The sequence below is a fragment of the Podarcis tiliguerta genome (genome assembly GCF_965153285.1).
Source record: "Podarcis tiliguerta genome assembly, chromosome: 2".
NCBI lineage: Eukaryota > Metazoa > Chordata > Lepidosauria > Squamata > Lacertidae > Podarcis > Podarcis tiliguerta.
Genome location: NC_139535.1, coordinates 16,893,357 through 16,912,530, shown reverse-complemented (window position 1 = coordinate 16,912,530; position 19,174 = coordinate 16,893,357). Strand labels below are relative to the sequence as shown.

General features: G+C 45.3%; 3 long non-coding RNA genes across 3 annotated transcripts; all 3 read right to left on the bottom strand.

The window, feature by feature from the left end:
• Positions 1–139: 139 nt before the first annotated feature.
• On the bottom strand, positions 140–10,729 carry LOC310671041. The gene is made up of 3 exons (XR_014507701.1): positions 10,297–10,729; positions 580–690; positions 140–317 (listed from the first exon to the last, which is right to left on the bottom strand). It is a non-coding gene; the product is annotated as an uncharacterized lncRNA (long non-coding RNA).
• Positions 6,623–8,734, bottom strand: LOC310671208. Its single transcript, XR_014507896.1, has 2 exons — positions 8,611–8,734; positions 6,623–6,721 (listed from the first exon to the last, which is right to left on the bottom strand). It is a non-coding gene; the product is annotated as an uncharacterized lncRNA (long non-coding RNA).
• Positions 10,730–13,611: 2,882 nt separating the features above from the next.
• Positions 13,612–16,864, bottom strand: LOC310671031. Its single transcript, XR_014507688.1, has 3 exons — positions 16,354–16,864; positions 15,083–15,193; positions 13,612–14,820 (listed from the first exon to the last, which is right to left on the bottom strand). It is a non-coding gene; the product is annotated as an uncharacterized lncRNA (long non-coding RNA).
• Positions 16,865–19,174: the final 2,310 nt, after the last annotated feature.

Genomic DNA, 19,174 nt, shown 5'->3' with positions numbered 1-19,174 from the left:
ATATGAATTAATGTCATATAAGATGCTGTACCTGTGCTTGGATAAACACATGATATTTTATGCAACTCTCTAGATGTAACATTATTGTTCTGAGTGTCTGTTTTGGAAGAAGTTCTGTCAGTAAAGCTTTTGAGCCATATTTTTAGACTGGACAATTTTTATTTCAAGAGGAGTCCGATTTTATTCATCATTACAGAGCTCAGTATAACAGCATGTTGTTTTATATCGGTAATTTCCGAGGAAAATTTCCTGTCCACAACTGTCTTTCGAGTAATTGTAGATGCATGATCTGGAGTATTTAATCAAGTCATCATTTTCTTTTGGAGAGAGAAAGAGAAGTATTTGTGTTAATAACAGGTATGAAGAGAATGTTACTGAATTTGCCCATAGCAAAAGAGAATACATTTAAAAGGATAAAGTTTACTCCACATCTTTGAGGGATCTTTGGTCTGATCCCATGTGGCTCCTATTGAGCGCTTACAACCACTGAAAAGTCAGGAGGCCGTGACCCTCCTCTACATCCTGTCATTCTAGTCCAGCATATGCAAAGGAAGAATGTAAATGGGACAGACTAATTACCTGAAAATACTTCCCAAAACGTACAAATGTCTCCGATACACGTGTCCGTACTCACATCGCATGGTGTTTCGTAATGATATGAAAAGCACTGTCTGCATGTCAGAGCATCCACTGTAAAAGACAGACATGTTTGTTTGTTTATTTGTTTGTTTGTTTGTTTGTTTGTTTCTCCCTGAAAGCACTGCCCTTACTTTAAAACTCATTAAATCAGGGGCTTTGTTAAGGATGAGCCAAGGGCTGCAAAGCTTGAGTCTTGCACACGGGCCCTGCTAATCCTAACACTTCTCCCTTTTCTAACAGTTCTCTTTCCCAATGGGCAGCTGCTGCACTGCAAAGCATAGTGGTGGTTAAACCCCAGCTGTCCCCCAGAATGACATCCATTCTTCTGCTGAAAGAGTCTGACACCAGAAGCTCCCTCCAATGTGGAATCACTCAACTTCAGTGGTTTTCAACCAGTGGGTCGTGGCACCTTTGGGGTGCCTTGAATGATGGTCGGGGGGGGGCTGTGGGCAACACTAGCCTCCATCCCTCTTTCCTTCCCTCCCTCTTCTGATGCCCTCTTGGATCTCTGCCTCCCAAAGGCTATATGTTGCAGCAGCCCTGGCTGCAAGCTCCCCAGGCGTATGGTGCCTCTGGGGCTGACCATAGGGGGTGCTGGTTGCCAGGAGCTGAGGCAGCCTCGGAGTAAGCAAGCAAGTGGGTGAGGGAGCCCAGCCAGCCAGTCCACTGGTCCTTTTTGTTGGGAATGGACAGACAAGTGAGGAGGCAACAGTCTTTGCGATAGGGGTGGCCCAGTGATGGGGGGCGGCTGCCTGGAGGACTCATGAGAAGAGAGGAGGCTGCAGAAACACTCCACAAGGGAGGGTGTTCAAAAAGGGGTGAAGGGCTGTGGGCTCTGCAGCCAAGGGGTGGCATAACTAGGCTCCTGAGGCTTGGAGCCCATTTCCTCACAGGGGAGCCACAGAAAGAATGTAGTTGGTCAAGGGAGCCGTGGACCCAAAAAGCCAGGAAACCTCTGGTTTGGGGAAAGACTATCTCAAGAAGGCACTGAGGAGATCAAAAGGATGGTGGTGGGTTGTGCTCCTCTCCCTGACGATGAACAAGAGATTTAGATTGAAAAAGAGGGCATACTGCTCTCAGCAGAACTGGATTCTCATGTAGCCTCAGCAGCTGCCCAAACATTCTGCGTGCAGGGACCACGCTCGCCTTTCAGAAATTGTCGATTTGAGGATTGGAAGAACGGAAAAATTCACACAGGATTATTATTGGTGTTTATCGGCTTAAGGAGACTATCAGAAGAGATCATAAAGAAAAAAGAGAAAATATATGAACAAGATGTGATGTGGAAATAGCAAGATAAGACTGGATAGAATTATGAACTTTGTTTGGACTGATTTGGACATTAACGCAGTAGCAAGAAGATGATCAGAATCCCCCTTCGCATCTTGAAATATGGGTCCCCTCAACAAAATTTAAAATTCGGCTTTGTAATTCGGAATTTATGTGATGTGATTTGATTTGATTGGCCGGTTAATAAAATTTAAAAAAAAAAAAAAAAAAGGATGGTGGTGGGTTGTGCTCCTCTTCCTGATGATGGACAACGAATTTAAAAAGAAAAAGAGAGCATACTGCTCTCAGCAGAACTGGATTCTCATGTAGATTCAGCAGCTGCCCATTCTGAGTGCAAGGACTACGCTTGCCTTTCAGAAATTGTCCCTGCTGAATCTCCACCAACGCACACAGCTAACATGTGACAGAGCTCAAAAAGGAGTTGGGGGATTTCTTATCTCCAGGCTTGAGGCAAAACAAAATACAGAACGCAAGCAGGCAGACCTGAGCCACACGTAGGCCCCGATTATCAGGAAAGAAGCTCTGCCCCATTGATACCCCTTTTGTATGAGGAGGCAAGTTCTGAAGTCTGGCAGCTGAGAGACCACCGGGTTGCAGGGCAGATCAGACCTCCTTGGAGTAAGTCGCAGCAGCAGCAGCTCAGCCTCTGGTAAGGTGTGACGAACCAAGCTCAACAGAGCAATTATATAACCTCCTTGGCTTCTCAGGACACCTGGCAGTGTTGAGCTTGAAAGATACAAGCCGCCTCTGGAAGTATGCTCCCCTGATCGGTTTGGAACATAATGCACTAATGGTTTAGAACAATCTACATGGGCTGATGATTTGGCTGAATGCTGTACCAAATGTCCCAGACCTCAGAGGCCACCTGATGCTATCATACAAGGAAGGAGTTCTTGTTCCTCTTAGTGGGGTTTTTTGTCCACCTCCATATTTCTTGGTTGATGGAGTCACACAGGATCAAAGCTGCAGTTGATGCCCATTAGTGGGAGAGATGGAAAGTTGGCTGGTTAGTTAGCTGAGTGAGACTATTTCATCTTGCGTGTTGACTTCAAGGACTTGGAGTAACATCCTAATATGCTAGGGTTGTGATAACTGATCTGATTCCTTTAACAGTCCATCTATTTTTAAACTACATTCAAAAACACAGGTCATAGAGTTAATACCATTTGTTTGTTTTTCGTGAAGTTTTGTGGCTCTGCAGCATTGGGTATAAAATGGTTCAATCTACTGGCACATCATGCAGCCACCTCACATAGCTTATTGTCAGCTGTGGCTGTAAAACTTATTGTCAGCTTATTGTCAGCTGTGGCTGCTGTAACCAACATTTCATCACCACATGAATAACTGTCTAAAGCCTGCAGCCTGGTGCCTTAGCTGCAACCCTGGTGCCTTAGCTTCCCTGCCAGGGATGGAGGAGGAGGAGGAGGGGAGGGCTTGCGCCATCCAAATCCTGCAGCACCAGGGCCTGGCGAGCAAGTGAGGGGCTGAGCAGGCATTGACTTTTGATGCACCAGGGCCTCCTGCCAGTCTGTTTTTTCTACTCGGGGTAAGCCGCTTTGAGTTTGGCAGGGCTTAACTCCCAGGTCAGTAAGCAGATAAAGACCCCTAAGAAGGGGCTGCTGGGTTTACATGTTCGCTGGGCTTTCCCGTGAAAGCCAACAGAGAAATTTATTCCGTGGAGGTTGCGATCAAACAGCAGCTGAAGAAATGGCAACAACAACAACAACAACAATAATAATAATATAATAAAATAAAAACATTATTTATACCCTGCCCATCTGGCTAGTTTTATTTAATTATTTATACTTATTTGTATGTGCACACGCAATTATTATTATCATCTCATATTAAAAATTGGGAGAGGGTGGCTCTTAGTACAGCCCTCCAGTGTACACTAGTGGCCAAAATTGTGGAACCTTCTGGAAAAAATGTATTTCCGAGTGTTGATGGCTCATAACACCACTTTGTTTTGGAGTAATACCAGTGCTTATTTTCTATGGGATTGCAGGGGGACGTATACCCCTAAACGTTTTGTGAATTTAATGGGAGAAGAAATTCATTGTATTTATTTTCTCCGATTTGAACTGTATTTTTTTTTCCCCAGTGAAGATTTTCTTGAGTCAAAATGAACATTTTTTAGAAAGAAAGAAAAAAGCACTGAGTTATACCATAAAATTATATATCAATGGAAAGATAATTTAATGAAGAATATAATACATTAACTTTTATGAAGGATTATTTATTACAACAGTAGTCATAAAGAAGAAATGTGAAACACACAGAAAAAAATAAGATTTACAGGTTAAATAGCTGTGTTGGCACTTTGTGATAAATAAATGTGTTTGGGGTTGCTGTTTGGGCACTCTGTCTCTAAAAGGTTCACCATCACTGCCCTAGGATGTTACATGAATTCCTTTCTCGAACATTACAGCTTTCACATGTATATGATCAGGTACCTCAGTTGCAAATCTCCATTATGTTTGAGTTGGTCTTTTGTTCCCTCTCTCAGGCCAACAAGGAGAAAGGTGTGAAAATGATTCCCTCCAGGGACACAGCCTCAGGCTGTAATGGAGGCCAGGGGAGAGGATGAGCTTTGTTCTCACTTCTGTATGAATTAATGTCATATGTCTAAGATGCTGTACCTGTGCTTGGATAAACACATGGTAACTCTCTGGATGTAACATTATTGTTCTGAGTGTCTGTTTCGGAACAAGTTCTGTTAGTAAAGCTTTTGAACCATAATTGTAGACTGGACAATTTTTATTTCCAGAAGAGTCAGATTTTATTCATCCTATTGCTTCCATATGTGTAATATTAATAATCGCAGTACGCCACAACCCACCCCAGTCCCTCAGACAGTTATGCACTTAGGGGACATTATTTTCCTAATAATAAAACAATGAAAGCATACATAAATGAGGACACACACACGAGTGCACAGAGGAGGAGCAAAGCAGTTGAACTGATGAGCATTTGATTCACAACAATGCTTAGCCAGTTGTTCTGATGCCAAGCAAGGGGGAGAAATCTCCTGTCCTCATGGAGGCTCCCCATGCATTTTGGACTCTGGGAAATCAGTGGTCGAAAATGTGTGGGAACCAGTGCTGAAAACAGGTGCTGGAACTCACTAAGAAGTTGTTATAGCAAGTCGTCGGGCGACTCGGGGCAGCCTTGAATAGATGCTGGTGCCCCTGGCTCTGGTGCAAGTCACTTAAATGTATCCTCACCTCCTGTGTTCTCTTAGATTCAGGCGGATGGCTAGGGCGGCTTGGAAGAGCCCTTGCACAAAGGCACATGCATGCAACAGTAGAGGCCTGGCTGGAAAGCTTCAAGCCTGTCGCCACTACATGGGAAATGGATTAAAGAAAATGAAATACAGTGGTACCTCAGGTTAAGTACTTAATTCGTTCCGAAGGTCCATACATAACCTTAAGCTATTCTTAACCTGAAGCACCACTTTAGCTAATGGGGCCTCCTGCTGCCGCCGCACCGCTGGAGCATGATTTCTGTTCTCATCCTGAAGCAAAGTTCTTAACCTGAAGCACTATTTCTGGGTTAGCGGAGTCTGTAACCTGAAGCGTATTTAACCTGAAGCGTATGTAACCCAAGGTACCACTGTATAAGCATTCTACACAGACCAGTTGCTTACCAGGCATCCTGGGTACATAAAGATAAGGAGGTAGCTTTGATGTAGCTTTTGTTAATCTTAGGGCCAGGAAACAGAGTTCACAAGGAGGTGGTAAATTGCCTGTCTTTCCTTGCCTGTCCTTCCTTTCCTATAGTTTATTACCTCCGGGGTTTGATGAATGCATTCCTCCTTTATTCCTGTTTATTTAGCCTGAACATGTATGCATGCTCAAATAGGAAGTAGTTCTTTGTAGTTAAGGACTGGAGCATGATTTCTGTTCTCATCCTGAAGCAAAGTTCTTAACCTGAAGCACTATTTCTGGGTTAGCAGAGTTTGTAACCTGAAGCGTCTGTAAGCTGAAGCGTATGTAACCTAAGGTACCACTGTACAGAACTATGGCAAGAGAAACTGATGGACTATGCAGAACTGGCAAAATTGACTCATAAACTACAGGACAAGGATAACTGTGACTTTAAAGATAAATGGGAAACTTTTACAAAGTCCTTAAAGAAACAACAAAGTGAACTGGACTCCTTGGCAGGTTTTGAATAAACACTCACAAATTTATTTATTGACAATAACCAGTTAGATAAATTAAGGACTTATACAATTATGTAACATGCAGAGAATAGCATCCGTAGAGAAACCAGAGACTGGAGCTGAGGGAAGTCAGGGGGGAGGGAGGGGGGTTATTTTGTGGGGGGGGGATCAAGGATGATATGTATTAAGACAATATGTTTTGTTTAAATTCTTAATAAAAAAAATATTTATAAAAAAAGAAGAAAAGGAAATACAAATTGGCCCCACCCCATAGTTTGACCAATTACAGCTACGAGCGGTTAAGAGCCAGGTAAAGTCATAGATGTAATAAAAAAAAAAAGCAGTGTAGACTCTCACACACTGGCCAGCTTCTGTTTTGACTTGAAATGTTTGCTTTGGGCTTTGTTTTAGGTACATGAAGGTCTATTATTTGAATTTTGGTGCCATGAGGTCCCTGGATAGATCAAAACAATCTAAGAACAGAATAGGAAAATCATTCATTACAGAAGTCAGTATCGCAGCACGTTATTTTCTCTCTGTTTTCCGCTGTCAGTTCCTTTCCACAGTCCTCTAGCGATACTCCAACGCCACATTCTTTGTAGTATTTCATCAAGTCACCATTTTCTTTTGGAGAGAGAAAGAGAAGTATTTGTGTTAATAGCAAGTATGGAGAGAATGTTACCGAATTTGTCCATAGCAAAAGCATTTAAAAGGACAAAGTTTACTCCACATCATTTGGGGGGGGGGATTGGTATTAAACGCTTCCAAAGGGTATACCTGGAACAGAATTTCAAACTGATTTTGCTAAAACTGCTAAAATGTCAATGTTAACTTAAAGCTAAAACATGTTCAAGGTTCATGTCCAAAGAAAGCAAACCCTTAAATATCATAATCTCCACCACTGTTTTTCCTTTTTTTTTAATTAAATTTGTATACTGCCCTAAAGCTGCAGGTATCAAGGCAGTTCACATGATAAAATCACAATATAAAAACAGAAAATTCGTAATTAAAATAAAAACAAGAACTACGCAATAACCCCACCCCCCAAAAAAACACATTTTAAAAGGGCATTGAATTTCAGTCAACCAAAGGACTGGTTAAAGAGGAACGTTTTTGCCTGTTGCCTACAGATGTACAGTGGCACCTTGGTTCTTAAACACCAAAATCCCTGAAGTAAGTGTTCCGGTTTTCAAACGCTTTTCAGAAGCTGAACATCCAATGCAACTGTCAGCTAATGTTTCCAGGGCGCCTATACCAATCAAAAGCTGCGCCTTGTTTTTTGAACATTTCGGAAATCAAATGGACTTCCGGAACTGATTAAATTTGAGAACCCAGGTACCACTGTATAATAAAGGCACCAGGAGAACCTTATTGTCTATGAAGGATTCCAAATACAGTGGTACCTCTGGTTACGTACTGAATTTGTTCTGGAGGTCCGTTCTTAACCTGAAACTGTTCTTAACCTGAAGCACCACTTTAGCTAAGGGGCCTCCCGCTGCTGCCGTGCCGCAGGAGCACAATTTCTGTTCTCATCCTGAAGCAAAGTTCTTAACCCGAGGTACTATTTCCGGGTTAGCGGAGTCTGTAACCTGAAGCGTATGTAACCTGAAGTGTATGTAACCCAAGGTACCACTGTACCTTTTCCTGAGAGTATAAGATACCAATTAGTTCCCTGTATGGAAGTGAGAGCTGGACCATAAAGAAGGCTGATCGCCAAAGAATTGATGCTTTTGAATTCTAGTGTTAGAGGAGACTCTTGAGAGTCCCATGGACTGCAAGAAGATCTAACCTCTTCATTCTGAAGGAAATCAGCCCTGAGTGCTCACTAGAAGGACAGATCGTGAAGCTGAGGCTCCAATACTTTGGCCACCTCATGAGAAGAGAAGACTCCCTGGAAAAGACCCTGATGTTGGGAAAGATTGAGGGCACAAGGAGAAGGGGACGACAGAGGACGAGATGGTTGGACATTGTTCTCGAAGCTACCAACATGAGTTTGACCAAACTGTGGGAGGCAGTGGAAGACAGGAGTGCCTGGCATGCTCTGGTCCATGGGGTCACGAAGAGTCGGACACGACTAAATGACTCAACAACAACTATTGCGATAATGGACTTTTTAAAAATATGGACTATTGGACAATATGGTCTATATGGACAAGCCTTACTTTTCCTGCTACTCCCCATTATTTCATCTTCTTAAGTAAGGTCCCTATGTCTAATGCCCTTTTATATAACAACAAAGCTGACATTCAAGGACCTTATGAGGCAAATCTTTTAGAAATTCTGCCTTGCAGTTGTGTACAGGGATGGCCCAAGACGTTTTGCTGTTTGAGGCAATCTCACCCCTGTGCCACCTCTCCTACCTCCTCTTCTGCCACCACCTCTCTGATGCGCCAATGGTGTCAGTAGGGTGTGGGGTGGACAGGGCATGTCACTGGGAGCACAGGTACGAGGGCAAAGGAAGAGGCATGGCCGCGGAAGAGGAGGGGGGCAAGTGGCACAGTCCTCAGACCCACCTGAGACATCTGCTTCTTTGGAGTGATACAGCCATGAGTCCCCACCCACCCCTCACCACGATTTCACAACTGAGTCCACCTGTTTGAAACATCCGGTCATCCTAGTCCAGCATACACAAAGGCGGACTATAAATGGGACAGAAACATTACCTGAAAATATTTTCCCCAATACACAGACGTCCCCGTTACACTCCCCATCACTCAGTTCGCATGGTTCGTCAGGATGATTGGAAAAGCATTTTCTGCATCTGACAGCATCCACTGTAAAAGACAGACATGTTTGTTTGTTTGTTTGTTTGTTTGTTTGTTTGTTTGTCCCTGCAAGCACTGTCCTTACTTTAAAACTCATTCAATCAGGGGCTTTGTTAAGGGATGGGCAAAGGGCTGCAAATCTTGGGTCTTGCACACAGGCCCTGCTAATCCTACCGCTTCTCCCCTTTTTAACAGTTTTCTTTCCTAATGGGCAGCTGCTGCACTGCAAAGCATAGTGCTGGTGAAACCCCAGGCATTCCCTCTTAATTAGATGAATTAAGATACATTGGATACAAGCCTTCACACACACTTCACACACACATATGAAAAATTTTATTGTATCATGAGCAGGCAGCCTGACTCACCTCAGCTGAACGTACACAAAGTCAAGCTCTCTCTCCATTTCCCCCAGTTTTGTCTTAGGATGCATAATCTTCTTCTCCCTGAACCCTCTTACTGGAGATGCTGGGGGGGGGGGTTAACCTGGGGTTTTCTGCATGGAAGACACGGGCTCTAACACTTCTCTTAGGGACCCCATGGTAAGAGGCATCTTTGCTCACCCACCCAAAAGTGACATCCATTCTTCTGCTGAAAGAGCCTGACACCAGAAGCTCCTTCCAATATGGAGTCACTCTAGTTCAGTGGTTTTCAACCAGTGGGTCATGGGGTGCCTTGAATGATGGTCAGGGGTGCTGTGGGCAACACTAGCCTCCATCCCTCTTTCCTTCCCAGTTCCATCCCTCTACTTCCAAAAGGCTTGTGCATCTGTTTCTTGCAGCAGCCCTGGCTACAAGCTTCCCAGGCGAATGGTGCTTCTGGAGCTGACCAGGGGGTGGTGGTTGCCAGGAGATGAGGCAGCCTCAAAGTAAGCAAGCAAGTGGGTGAGGGAGCCCAGGCAGCCAGCACATCACTTTGGGATAAGGGTGGCCCAGTGTTGGGGGGGTGGCTGCCTGTAGGACTCACAAGGAGAGGGGAGAGGAAAGGAGGCTGTAGGAACACTCCACAAGGGAGGGTGTTCAAAAAGAGGTGAAGGCCTGTGAGCTCTGCAGCCAAGGGGTGACATAACTAGGCTCCTGAGGCTTAGAGTCCATTTCCCCACAGGGGAGCCACACAAAGAATGTAGTTGGTCAAGGGAGCCATGGACCCAAAAAGGTTGGAAACCAGAGGTTGGAAACTCTAGAGAAAGACTATCTCAAGGAGGCACTGAGGAGATCAGAAGGATGGTGGCGGGTTGTGCTCCTCTCCCTGATGAAGGACAAGAGATTTAGATTGAAAAAGAGGGCATATTGCTGTCTCATGTAGCCCCAGCAGCTGCCCAAACATTCTGAGCGCAGGGACTACGTTTGCCTTTCAGAAATTGTCCCTGCTGAATCTCCACCGACACACACAGCTAACATGTGACAGAGCTCAAAAAGGAGTTGGGGGATTTCGTACCTCCAGGCTTGAGGCAAAACAAAATACAGAACGCAAGCAGGCAGACCTGAGCCACACGTGGGCTCTGATTATCAGGAAAGAAGCTCTGCCCCATTGATACCCCTTTTGTATGAGGAGGCAAGTTCTGAAGTCTTGCAGCTGAGAGACCACCGGGTTGCAGGGCAGATCAGGCCTCCTTGGAGTAAGCAGCAGCAGCAGCAGCAGCAGCTCAGTCTCTGGTAAGATGTGACGAACCAAGCTCAACACAGCAATTATGTAAAGTCAGAAGAAATCTCCTTGGCTTCTCAGGACACCTGGAAGTGATGGGCTTGAAAGATACAAGCCGCCTCTGGAAGTATGCTCCCCTGATCGGTTTGGAACATAATGCACTAATGGTTTAGAACAATCTACATGGGCTGATGATTCGGCTGAATGCTGTACCAAATGTCCCAGACCTCAGAGGCCACCTGATGCTATCATACAAGGAAGGAGTTCTTGTTCCCTTCAGTGGGTTTTTTGTCCACCTCCATATTTCTTGGTTGATGGAGTCACACAGGATCAAAGCTGGAGTTGATGCCCATTAGTGGGGAGAGATGGAAAGTTGGCTGGTTAGTCAGCTGAGTAAGGCTATTTCATCTTGCATGTTAAAGGCTTGGAGAAACATCCTAATATGTAGGGTTTCTGATAACTGATCTGATGCCTTTAACAGTCCCTCTGTTTTTTAAACCACACTCAAATACACAGGTCACAGAGTTCATGCCTTTTTTTCTTTCTCCATGAGGTTTTGTGGCTCCACAGCGTTGGGTATAAAATTGTTCAATCCACTGGCACTTCGCTGTGGTGCTCTGCTGAGGAACTCTCTCCCACTAAAAATATGACACACACACACGCACATTTACCCCGTTCTGCTGTTACCAACTTTTCATCACCACATGAATAACTTTCTGGTGTGTTCAAAACCTCGGCTCCTGGAGGCCAAAACCGTTTCTCTCCCACCCCACCCCCCAATCTCTCTCTCTCTCTCTCTCTCTCTCTCTCTCTCTCTCTTTTTTTTTTTTAAGTGGCAGAGTCCCCTCAATATTCAGAGGGCCTCACTTGAGATATAATAATAATAATTTATTATTTGTACCCCGTCCATTTGTCTGGGATTCCCCAGCCACTCTGGGCAGCTTCCACAAAGATCAAAAATACACTAAGATTTCACACATTAAAAACTCCCCTTAAGATGTCTTCTGAATGTCAGGTAGTTGTTTATCTCTTTGACATCTGATGGGAGGGCATTCCACAGGGCAAGCGCCACTATCGAGAAGGCCCTCTGCCTGGTTCCCTGTAGCTTTGCTTCTTGCAATGAGGGAACCACCAGAAGGCCCTCGGAGCTGAACCTCAGCGTCCGGGCAGAACGATGGGAGTGGAGACGCTCCTTCAGGTATACTGAACCGAGGCCATTTAGGGCTTTAAAGGTCAACACCAACATTTTGAATCGTGCTCAAAACGTACTGGGAGCCAATGTAGGTCTTTCAAGACCAGCGTTATGTGGTCTCGGCGGCCGCCCCCAGTCACCAGTTTAGCTGCCGCATTCTGGATTAGTTGTAGTTTCCGGGTCACCTTCAAAGGTAGCCCCACGTAGAGCACATTGCAGTAGTCCAAGCTAGATAACTAGAGCATGCACCACTCTGGCGAGACAGTCCGCTGGCAGGTAGGGTCTCAGCCTGCGTATCAGGTGGAGCTGGTAGACAGCTGCCCTGGATACAGAATTGACCTGCACCTCCATGGACAGCTGTGAGTCTAAAATGACTCCCAGGCTGTGCACCTGGTCCTTCAGCGGCACAGTTACCCTATTCAGGACCAGGGAGTCCTCCACACCAGCCCACCCCCTGCCCCCCCAAAACAGTACTTCTGAGGTTGAATACTTGCCAGGATTCAACCTCAATCCATTAGCCACCATCCATCCTCCAACTGCCTCCAGGCACTCCATATCAGGGTGCTGTGTTGGGCCCCCTCAATTTTCCAGAGAATCTGGTGCCTCTGGGTATATTGTGCATTTAGAGAAGAGAGTGCTAAGCCATGCTCTATTCACCATGACAGTATATTTATTTTTAGAGTGTTTATGGTTTAAATGCATATGTTTGTGGTTTAAATGTATGTGTATATGTGTTATGGTACACATATATTAGGGCTGTTGTACGCCTGGGTTTTCCCAGACAAATCCTGGATTCGTCCAGGTGGAATTTCCAAAAATCGCTAAAATATCCTGGAAAACGTATGGCAACTCATGCTGAAGGTGTTGTTATTTGGGTAATTTTCCTTAACAATGCCTCAAAAGCTTCATTTTTTGAAAAAAAAAGAAGAAAAGAAAAGAAACAGCTCAACAAGTGTCCAGATTTTCACTTTTTGAAATATGGCAACCCTAACATATATGATGGGGGAGGGAGGTTTCACCCTGGGCGATTCTGGTGACAACCCAACCTGCCCTGGAACTAGTCCTAAATTGGTTTGGGGAGCAGGATTAATGTTTCGGCCTGCTGAGAGCCGGAAGCTTCCTTTCTGGAAAGTGCTCCTCCATAAGTGAAGAAGAAGAAGAAGAGTTTGGATTTGATATCCCGCCTTTCACTCCCCTTCAGGAGTCTCCAAGCGGCTAACATTCTCCTTTCCCTTCCACCCCCACAACAAACACTCTGTGAGGTGAGTGGGGCTGAGAGACTTCAGAGAAGTGTGACTGGCCCAAGGTCACCCAGCAGCTGCATGTGGAGGAGCGGGGAAGCGAACCCGGTTCACCAGGTTACAAGTCCACTGCTCTGAACCACTACACCACACTGGCCCCTCTCTTTGAGCAATCTGCAGGAAAGTGCCTTGCAAGGCAACAACTACTCAGGGGATTGTCTACTTGTGAGACTACTGCACTTTTGAAGCCCAAAGGACACTAGTTCACGCTCTGGAGCAGGGAGTGCTGGTTTCAGGCGATTGCCTACTCAGTGACAGAAGTTGTCCTAGGATGTTCCATGAATTCCTTTCTCTAACATTGCAGCTTTCACATGTATACAATCAGGTGCCTCAGTTGCAAATCTCCATTACGTTTGAGTTGGTCTTTTCTTCCCTCTCTCAGGCCACCAAGGAGACAGGTGTGAAAATGATTCTCTCCAAGAACACAGCCTCAGGCTGTAATGGAGGCCAGGGGAGAGAATGAGCTTTGTTCTCAGTTCTGTATGAAGTAATTTTGTATGTCTAAGATGCTGTACCTCTGCTTGGATAAACACATGGTAACTCTCTGGATGTAATATTATTGTTTTGGGTGTCTGTTTTGGAACAAGTTCTGTTAGTAAAGCTTTTGAACCATAATTTTAGACTGGACAATTTTTATTTCCAGAAGAGTCAGATTTTATTCATCTTATTGCTTCCATATGCGTAATATTAATAATTGCAGTGCATCGCAACCCACTCCGTTCCCCCAGACAATTATGCACTTAGGAGACATTGTTTTCCAAATAATAAAACAATGAAAGCATACATAAATGAGGACACACACACGAGTGCACAGAGGAGGTGCAAAGCAGTTGAACTGATGAGCATTTGATTCACAGCAATGCTTAGCCAGTTGTACAGATGCCAAGCAAGGGGGAGAAATCTCCTGTCCTCATGGACATACATTTTGGACTCTGGGAAATCACTGTTGAAAATGTGTGGGAACCAGTGCTGAAAACAGGTGCTGGAACTCACCAAGAAGTTGTTACAGCAAGTCGCTGGGCGACTTGGGGCAGCCCTGAATAGATGCTGGTGCCCCTGGTTCTGGTGCAAGTCAATTAAATGCATCCTCACCTCCTCTTAGACTTAGGTGATGTCTAGGGCAGCTTGGAAGGGCCCTTGCACAAAGGCACACACATGCAACAATGGAGGCTTGGCTGGAAAGCTTCAAGCCTGTTGCCACTACATGGGAAATGGATTAAAGAAAAGGAAATACGAATTGGCCCACCCCATAGCTTGACCAATTACAGCTACGAGCGGTTAAGAGCTAGGTGGAGTCATAGATGTAAACAAAACACAAAAAGCAGTATAGACTCTCACACACTGACCAGCTTCTGTTTTGACTTGAAATGTTTGCTTTGGGCTTTGTTTTAGGTACATGAAGGGAAGAAGTGGGACCAAAATGGCGCCCACCTGAGAGGTGCTGGAACTGTACTCTGGCATGCTGAAGAAAAGCACTGTTGGGAACCCCCCACAAATACAGAAGACTGCCCACATCACACAGTCAGGCTCCAATTTGTGGAGGGAGATGAGGATAATTGGGGTGGAGACTGTGAGTTTGGCTCCCCCCCCCAGTAGGTCTGCATCAGAAGGTCTGCAGAAGGTATGTTATTTGAATTGTGGTGCGATGAGGTTGCTGGACAGATCAAAATAATCTAGGAAAACAATAGGAAAATCATTCATTACATAAGTCAGTTTCGCAGCATGTAATTTTCTCTTTTTTCCCCAATGTGTATTCCTTTCCACAAAGCTCCTTCGATTCTTCACTGCCACATTCTTTGAAGTATTGAACCTTGTCTCCATTTTCTTTTGGAGAGAGAAAGAGAAGTATTTGTGTTAGTAACAAGTATGGAGAGAATGTGACTGAATTTGTTCATAGCAAAAGAGAATACATTTAAAAGGACAACGTTTACTCCACATCATTGATGGATCTTTGGTCAGATCCAACAGGGCTTTTCTTGAGCGCTTTCCACCACTGAAAAATCAGGAGTCCGCGACCCTCCTCTACTTCCAGTCATCCTAGTCCAGCATACACAAAGGAGGACTGTAGCTGGGACAGACTCATTACCTGAAAATATTTCTCCCAATACACAAATGACTCCGGTACACTTCCTATCACTTGGTTCGCATGGTTCGTCGGGATTATTTGAAATGCATGATCTGCATTCGATAGCATCCACTGCAAATGACAGACATTTATCCGTGCAAACACTGTCCTTACTTTAAAACTCATTCAATCAGGGGCTTTGTTAAGGGATGGGCCAAGGGCTGCAAATCTTGGGTCTTGCACACAGGCCCTGCTAATCCTACCACTCCCCCCCCCCTTTTTAACGGTTTTCTTTCCTAATGGGAAGCTGCTGCACTGCAAAGCATAGTGCTGGTGAAACCCCAAGCCCTCCCCTCTTAATAATATTGATTAAGATACATTGGATATATCTTCACACACAAATGAAAAAAATTCTTATATCATGAGAGGACAGAACCTCCTCAAACATAGGGAGCTCTCTAACACCAAGTCAAGCTCTCGCTCCATTTCCCCCAGTTTGGTCCCCAGAGTCTCAGGATGCCTGGTGTGTGGGGGGGGGGGTTAACCTGGGGTTTTCTGCATGGAAGACATGGGCTCTAACACTTCTCTTAGGGGCCCATGGTAGGAGGCATCTTTGCTTTCCCACCCCAGAGTGACATCCATTCTTCTGCTGAAAGAGTCTGATGCCAAAACTCCCTCCAATGTGGAGTCACTCTAGTTCAGTGGTTTTGGTGTGTCATGGCACCTTTGGGGTGCCTTGAATGATGGTCGGGGGGGCAACACTAGCCTCCATCCCTCTTTCCTTCCCTCCCTCTTCTGATGCCCTCTTGAATCTCTGCCTCCCAAAGGCTATATGTTGCAGCAGCCCTGGCTGCAAGCTCCCCAGGCGTATGGTGCCTCTGGGGCTGACCAGGGGGTGCTGGTTGCCAGGAGCTGAGGCAGCCTTGGAGTAAGCAAGCAAGTGGGTGAGGGAGCCCAGCCAGCCAGTCCACTGGTCCTTCTTCTTGGGAATATAGTTGGTCAAGGGAGCCGTTGACCCAAAAAGGTTGGAAACGTCTGCTCTAGTGAAGAACTAGGAGGCACTGAGGAGATCAGAACAATGGTGGCGGGTTGTGCTCCTCTCCCTGATGAAGGACAAGAGATTTAGATTGAAAAAGAGGGCATATTGCTGTCTCATGTAGCCTCAGCAGCTGCCCAAATATTCTGAGTGCAGGGACTACGCTTGCCTTTCAGAAAATGTCCCTGCTGAATCTCCACCGACACACACAGCTAACATGTGACACAGTTCAAAAAGTAGTTGGGGGATTTCTTACCTCCAGGCTTGAGGCAAAACAAAATACAGAACGCAAGCAGGCAGACCTGAGCCACACGTGGGCTGTGATTATCAAGAAAGAAGCTCTGCCCCATTGATACCCCTTTTGTATGAGGAGGCAAGTTCTGAAGTCTGGCAGCTGAGAGACCACCGGGTTGCAGGGCAGATCAGGCCTCCTTGGAGTAAGCAGCAGCAGCAGCAGCAGCAGCTCAGCCTCTGGTAAGGTGTGATGAACCAAGCTCAACACAGGAATTATATAAGGTCAGAAGAAACTTCATTGGCTTCTCAGGACACATGGAAGTGGTGGGCTTGAAAGATATAAGACACCTCTGGAAATATGCTGGGGTGGTTCCAAAGAGCAGTAGGGTGGTGGGTAGTGGTTCCTTTGATCTGATTGGGATATAATGCATTGATTGCTCACAAAAATCCAAATGGGCTGTACTGAATGTCCCAGACCTCAGAGGCCACCTGATGCTATCATACAAGGAAGGAGTTCTTGTTCCTTTCAGTGGGTTTTTTGTCCACCTCCATAGTTCTTGTTTGAAGGAGTCATACAGGATCAAAGCTGGAGTTGATGCCCATTAGTGGGGAGAGATGGAAAGTTGGCTGGTTAGTCAGCTGAGTGAGGCTATTTCTTCTTGCATGTTAACTGCAAGGACTTGGAGAAAGATGCTAATATGCTAGGGTTGCGATAACTGATCTGATTCCTTTAACAGTCCCTCTGTTTTTAAACCACACTCAAATACACAGGTCACAGAGTTAATGCCGTTTGTTTGTTTTATTCCTGAAGTTTTGTGACTCTACGGAGTTGCCTCACCAGCGATTTAGCGATTTTCTTGTGGCATGATAGTGCTTTCCAGTATGGAGTTTAGGAGTTACTGCCCTGCCTAGGGAGCTGCCTTATACCACGTCAGTCCATGTAGCTTAAAGCTGTCCGCACCAGATTTTGGGAGCCCCTCCCCCTCCCAAGGTTGCCAAACTCACACCAACTCCAGCAAACGTGGCCAATGGCAAAGGATGATGGGAGTTGTAGCTCAGCAACATCCAGAGAACCACAGTTTCCCCACATGCAGCACAAAGAATCCTAAGCTATGTGGACTGACGGTCTGACACAGCAGAAGGCAACCTCTGCACCTTGTTCATGTCACGAGACAAAGGTTCTGCAGAGCAGAAGCAGTGAGGCCTACAAGGCCTACACAATCATTCAAGCCTGCTAACTGTTAAGAGCAAACTGCTAAGTCACTGTGACTCGTGACTCATCTTGAGTGATGACTCACTCTCCTCATAAAAGTAGGCAGTTTCTCTGTGGGCCCCAGTGTCTGAGTGTGTGTGTGTGTGTCTCAGCCAGTGTTGTATTGCTGCAGACAGAGTGGCTCCAGGACTCTAGTAAGACTGTGCCTCTGTGAAGAAACAAAATAAAAAAATTCCTTCCAGTAGCATCGTTGTTGTTGTTTAGTCGTTTAGTCGTGTCCGACTCTTCGTGACCCCACGGACCAGAACACGCCAGGCACTCCTGTCTTCCACTGCCTCCTGCAGTTTGGTCAAACTCATGCTGGTAGCTTCGAGAACACTGTCCAACCATCTCATCCTCTGCCGTCCCCTTCTCCTTGTGCCCTCCATCTTTCCCAACATCAGGGTCTTTTCCAGGGAGTCTTCTCTTCTCATGAGGTGGCCAAAGTATTGGAGCCTCAGCTTCACGATCTGTCCTTCTAGTGAGCACTCAGGGCTGATTTCCTTCAGAATGGAGAGGTTTGATCTTCTTGCAGTCCATGGGACTCTTAAGAGTCTCCTCCAACACCAGAATTCAAAAGACCAACTAAGTTTGTTATTGGTATGAGCTTTCATGTGCATGCACACTTCTTCACATACCTTCAGATATCTCATACCAATAACAAACTTAGTTGGTCTCTAAGGTGCTACTGGGAGGATTTTTTTTTATTTTCTTTCGACTATGGCAGACCAACCCGGCTACCTACCTGTAACTACCTCTGTGAAGAGTCAGATAGATGAGCACTCTCTGTGTGCTCTTTAACTATGCTGTTTATGAACAACTTTATTTTCTCAAGTAAAAGTTTTATTCTGTTTATGAAGAAGACTCTGTGTTCATTAATTTACCACTGTGCGACAGTTCATACTTGTTGGGTTGAAATAAATGACAGACGAGTAGTGGGTGTCATCTGGGAGGCATCTCCTCGAGCATGTCTCCGAGAGTCCCTTTTATTGAATATTACAGCATTGCCTCGTATCTGCTTGCAGCTGATTGGTTAAACGTGGTGCGTTACATGGGTTACACGGGTTGCGTATAAGACATACAAAGGTTGCGTATAAGACATTAATCATCATTAGATAAAGGGAACACAGAGTTAGACAGGCAGAAGACTTCCTTAGAAACAATCTATAGTGATTGATGTAGTGAGACTCGGAGAACGTACAGAGTGCACTTAACATTCCAGGGTGATAAGGAGAGGATGTATACAGATACAGTGGTGCCTCGCAAGACGAAAAGAATCCATTCCGGGAGTCTCTTCGTCTAGCGTTTTTTTCGTCTTGCGAAGCAACCCTATTAGTGGATTAGTGGATTAGCGCTATTAGCGGTTTAGCGGCTATTAGCAGCTATTAAAGGCTTAAGGGATTAGCGGATTAGCTGCTAAAAGGCTATTAGCAGCTTAGTGCCTTAGAAAAAGGGGGTGGGGAGCGGAAAAAAATTGCAAGAATCGCAAGACATTTTCATCTTGTGAAGCAAGCCCATAGAGAAATTCGTCCTGCGAAGCGCATTGAAAAACGGAAAACCCTTTCGTCTAGCGGGTTTTCCGTCTTGCGAG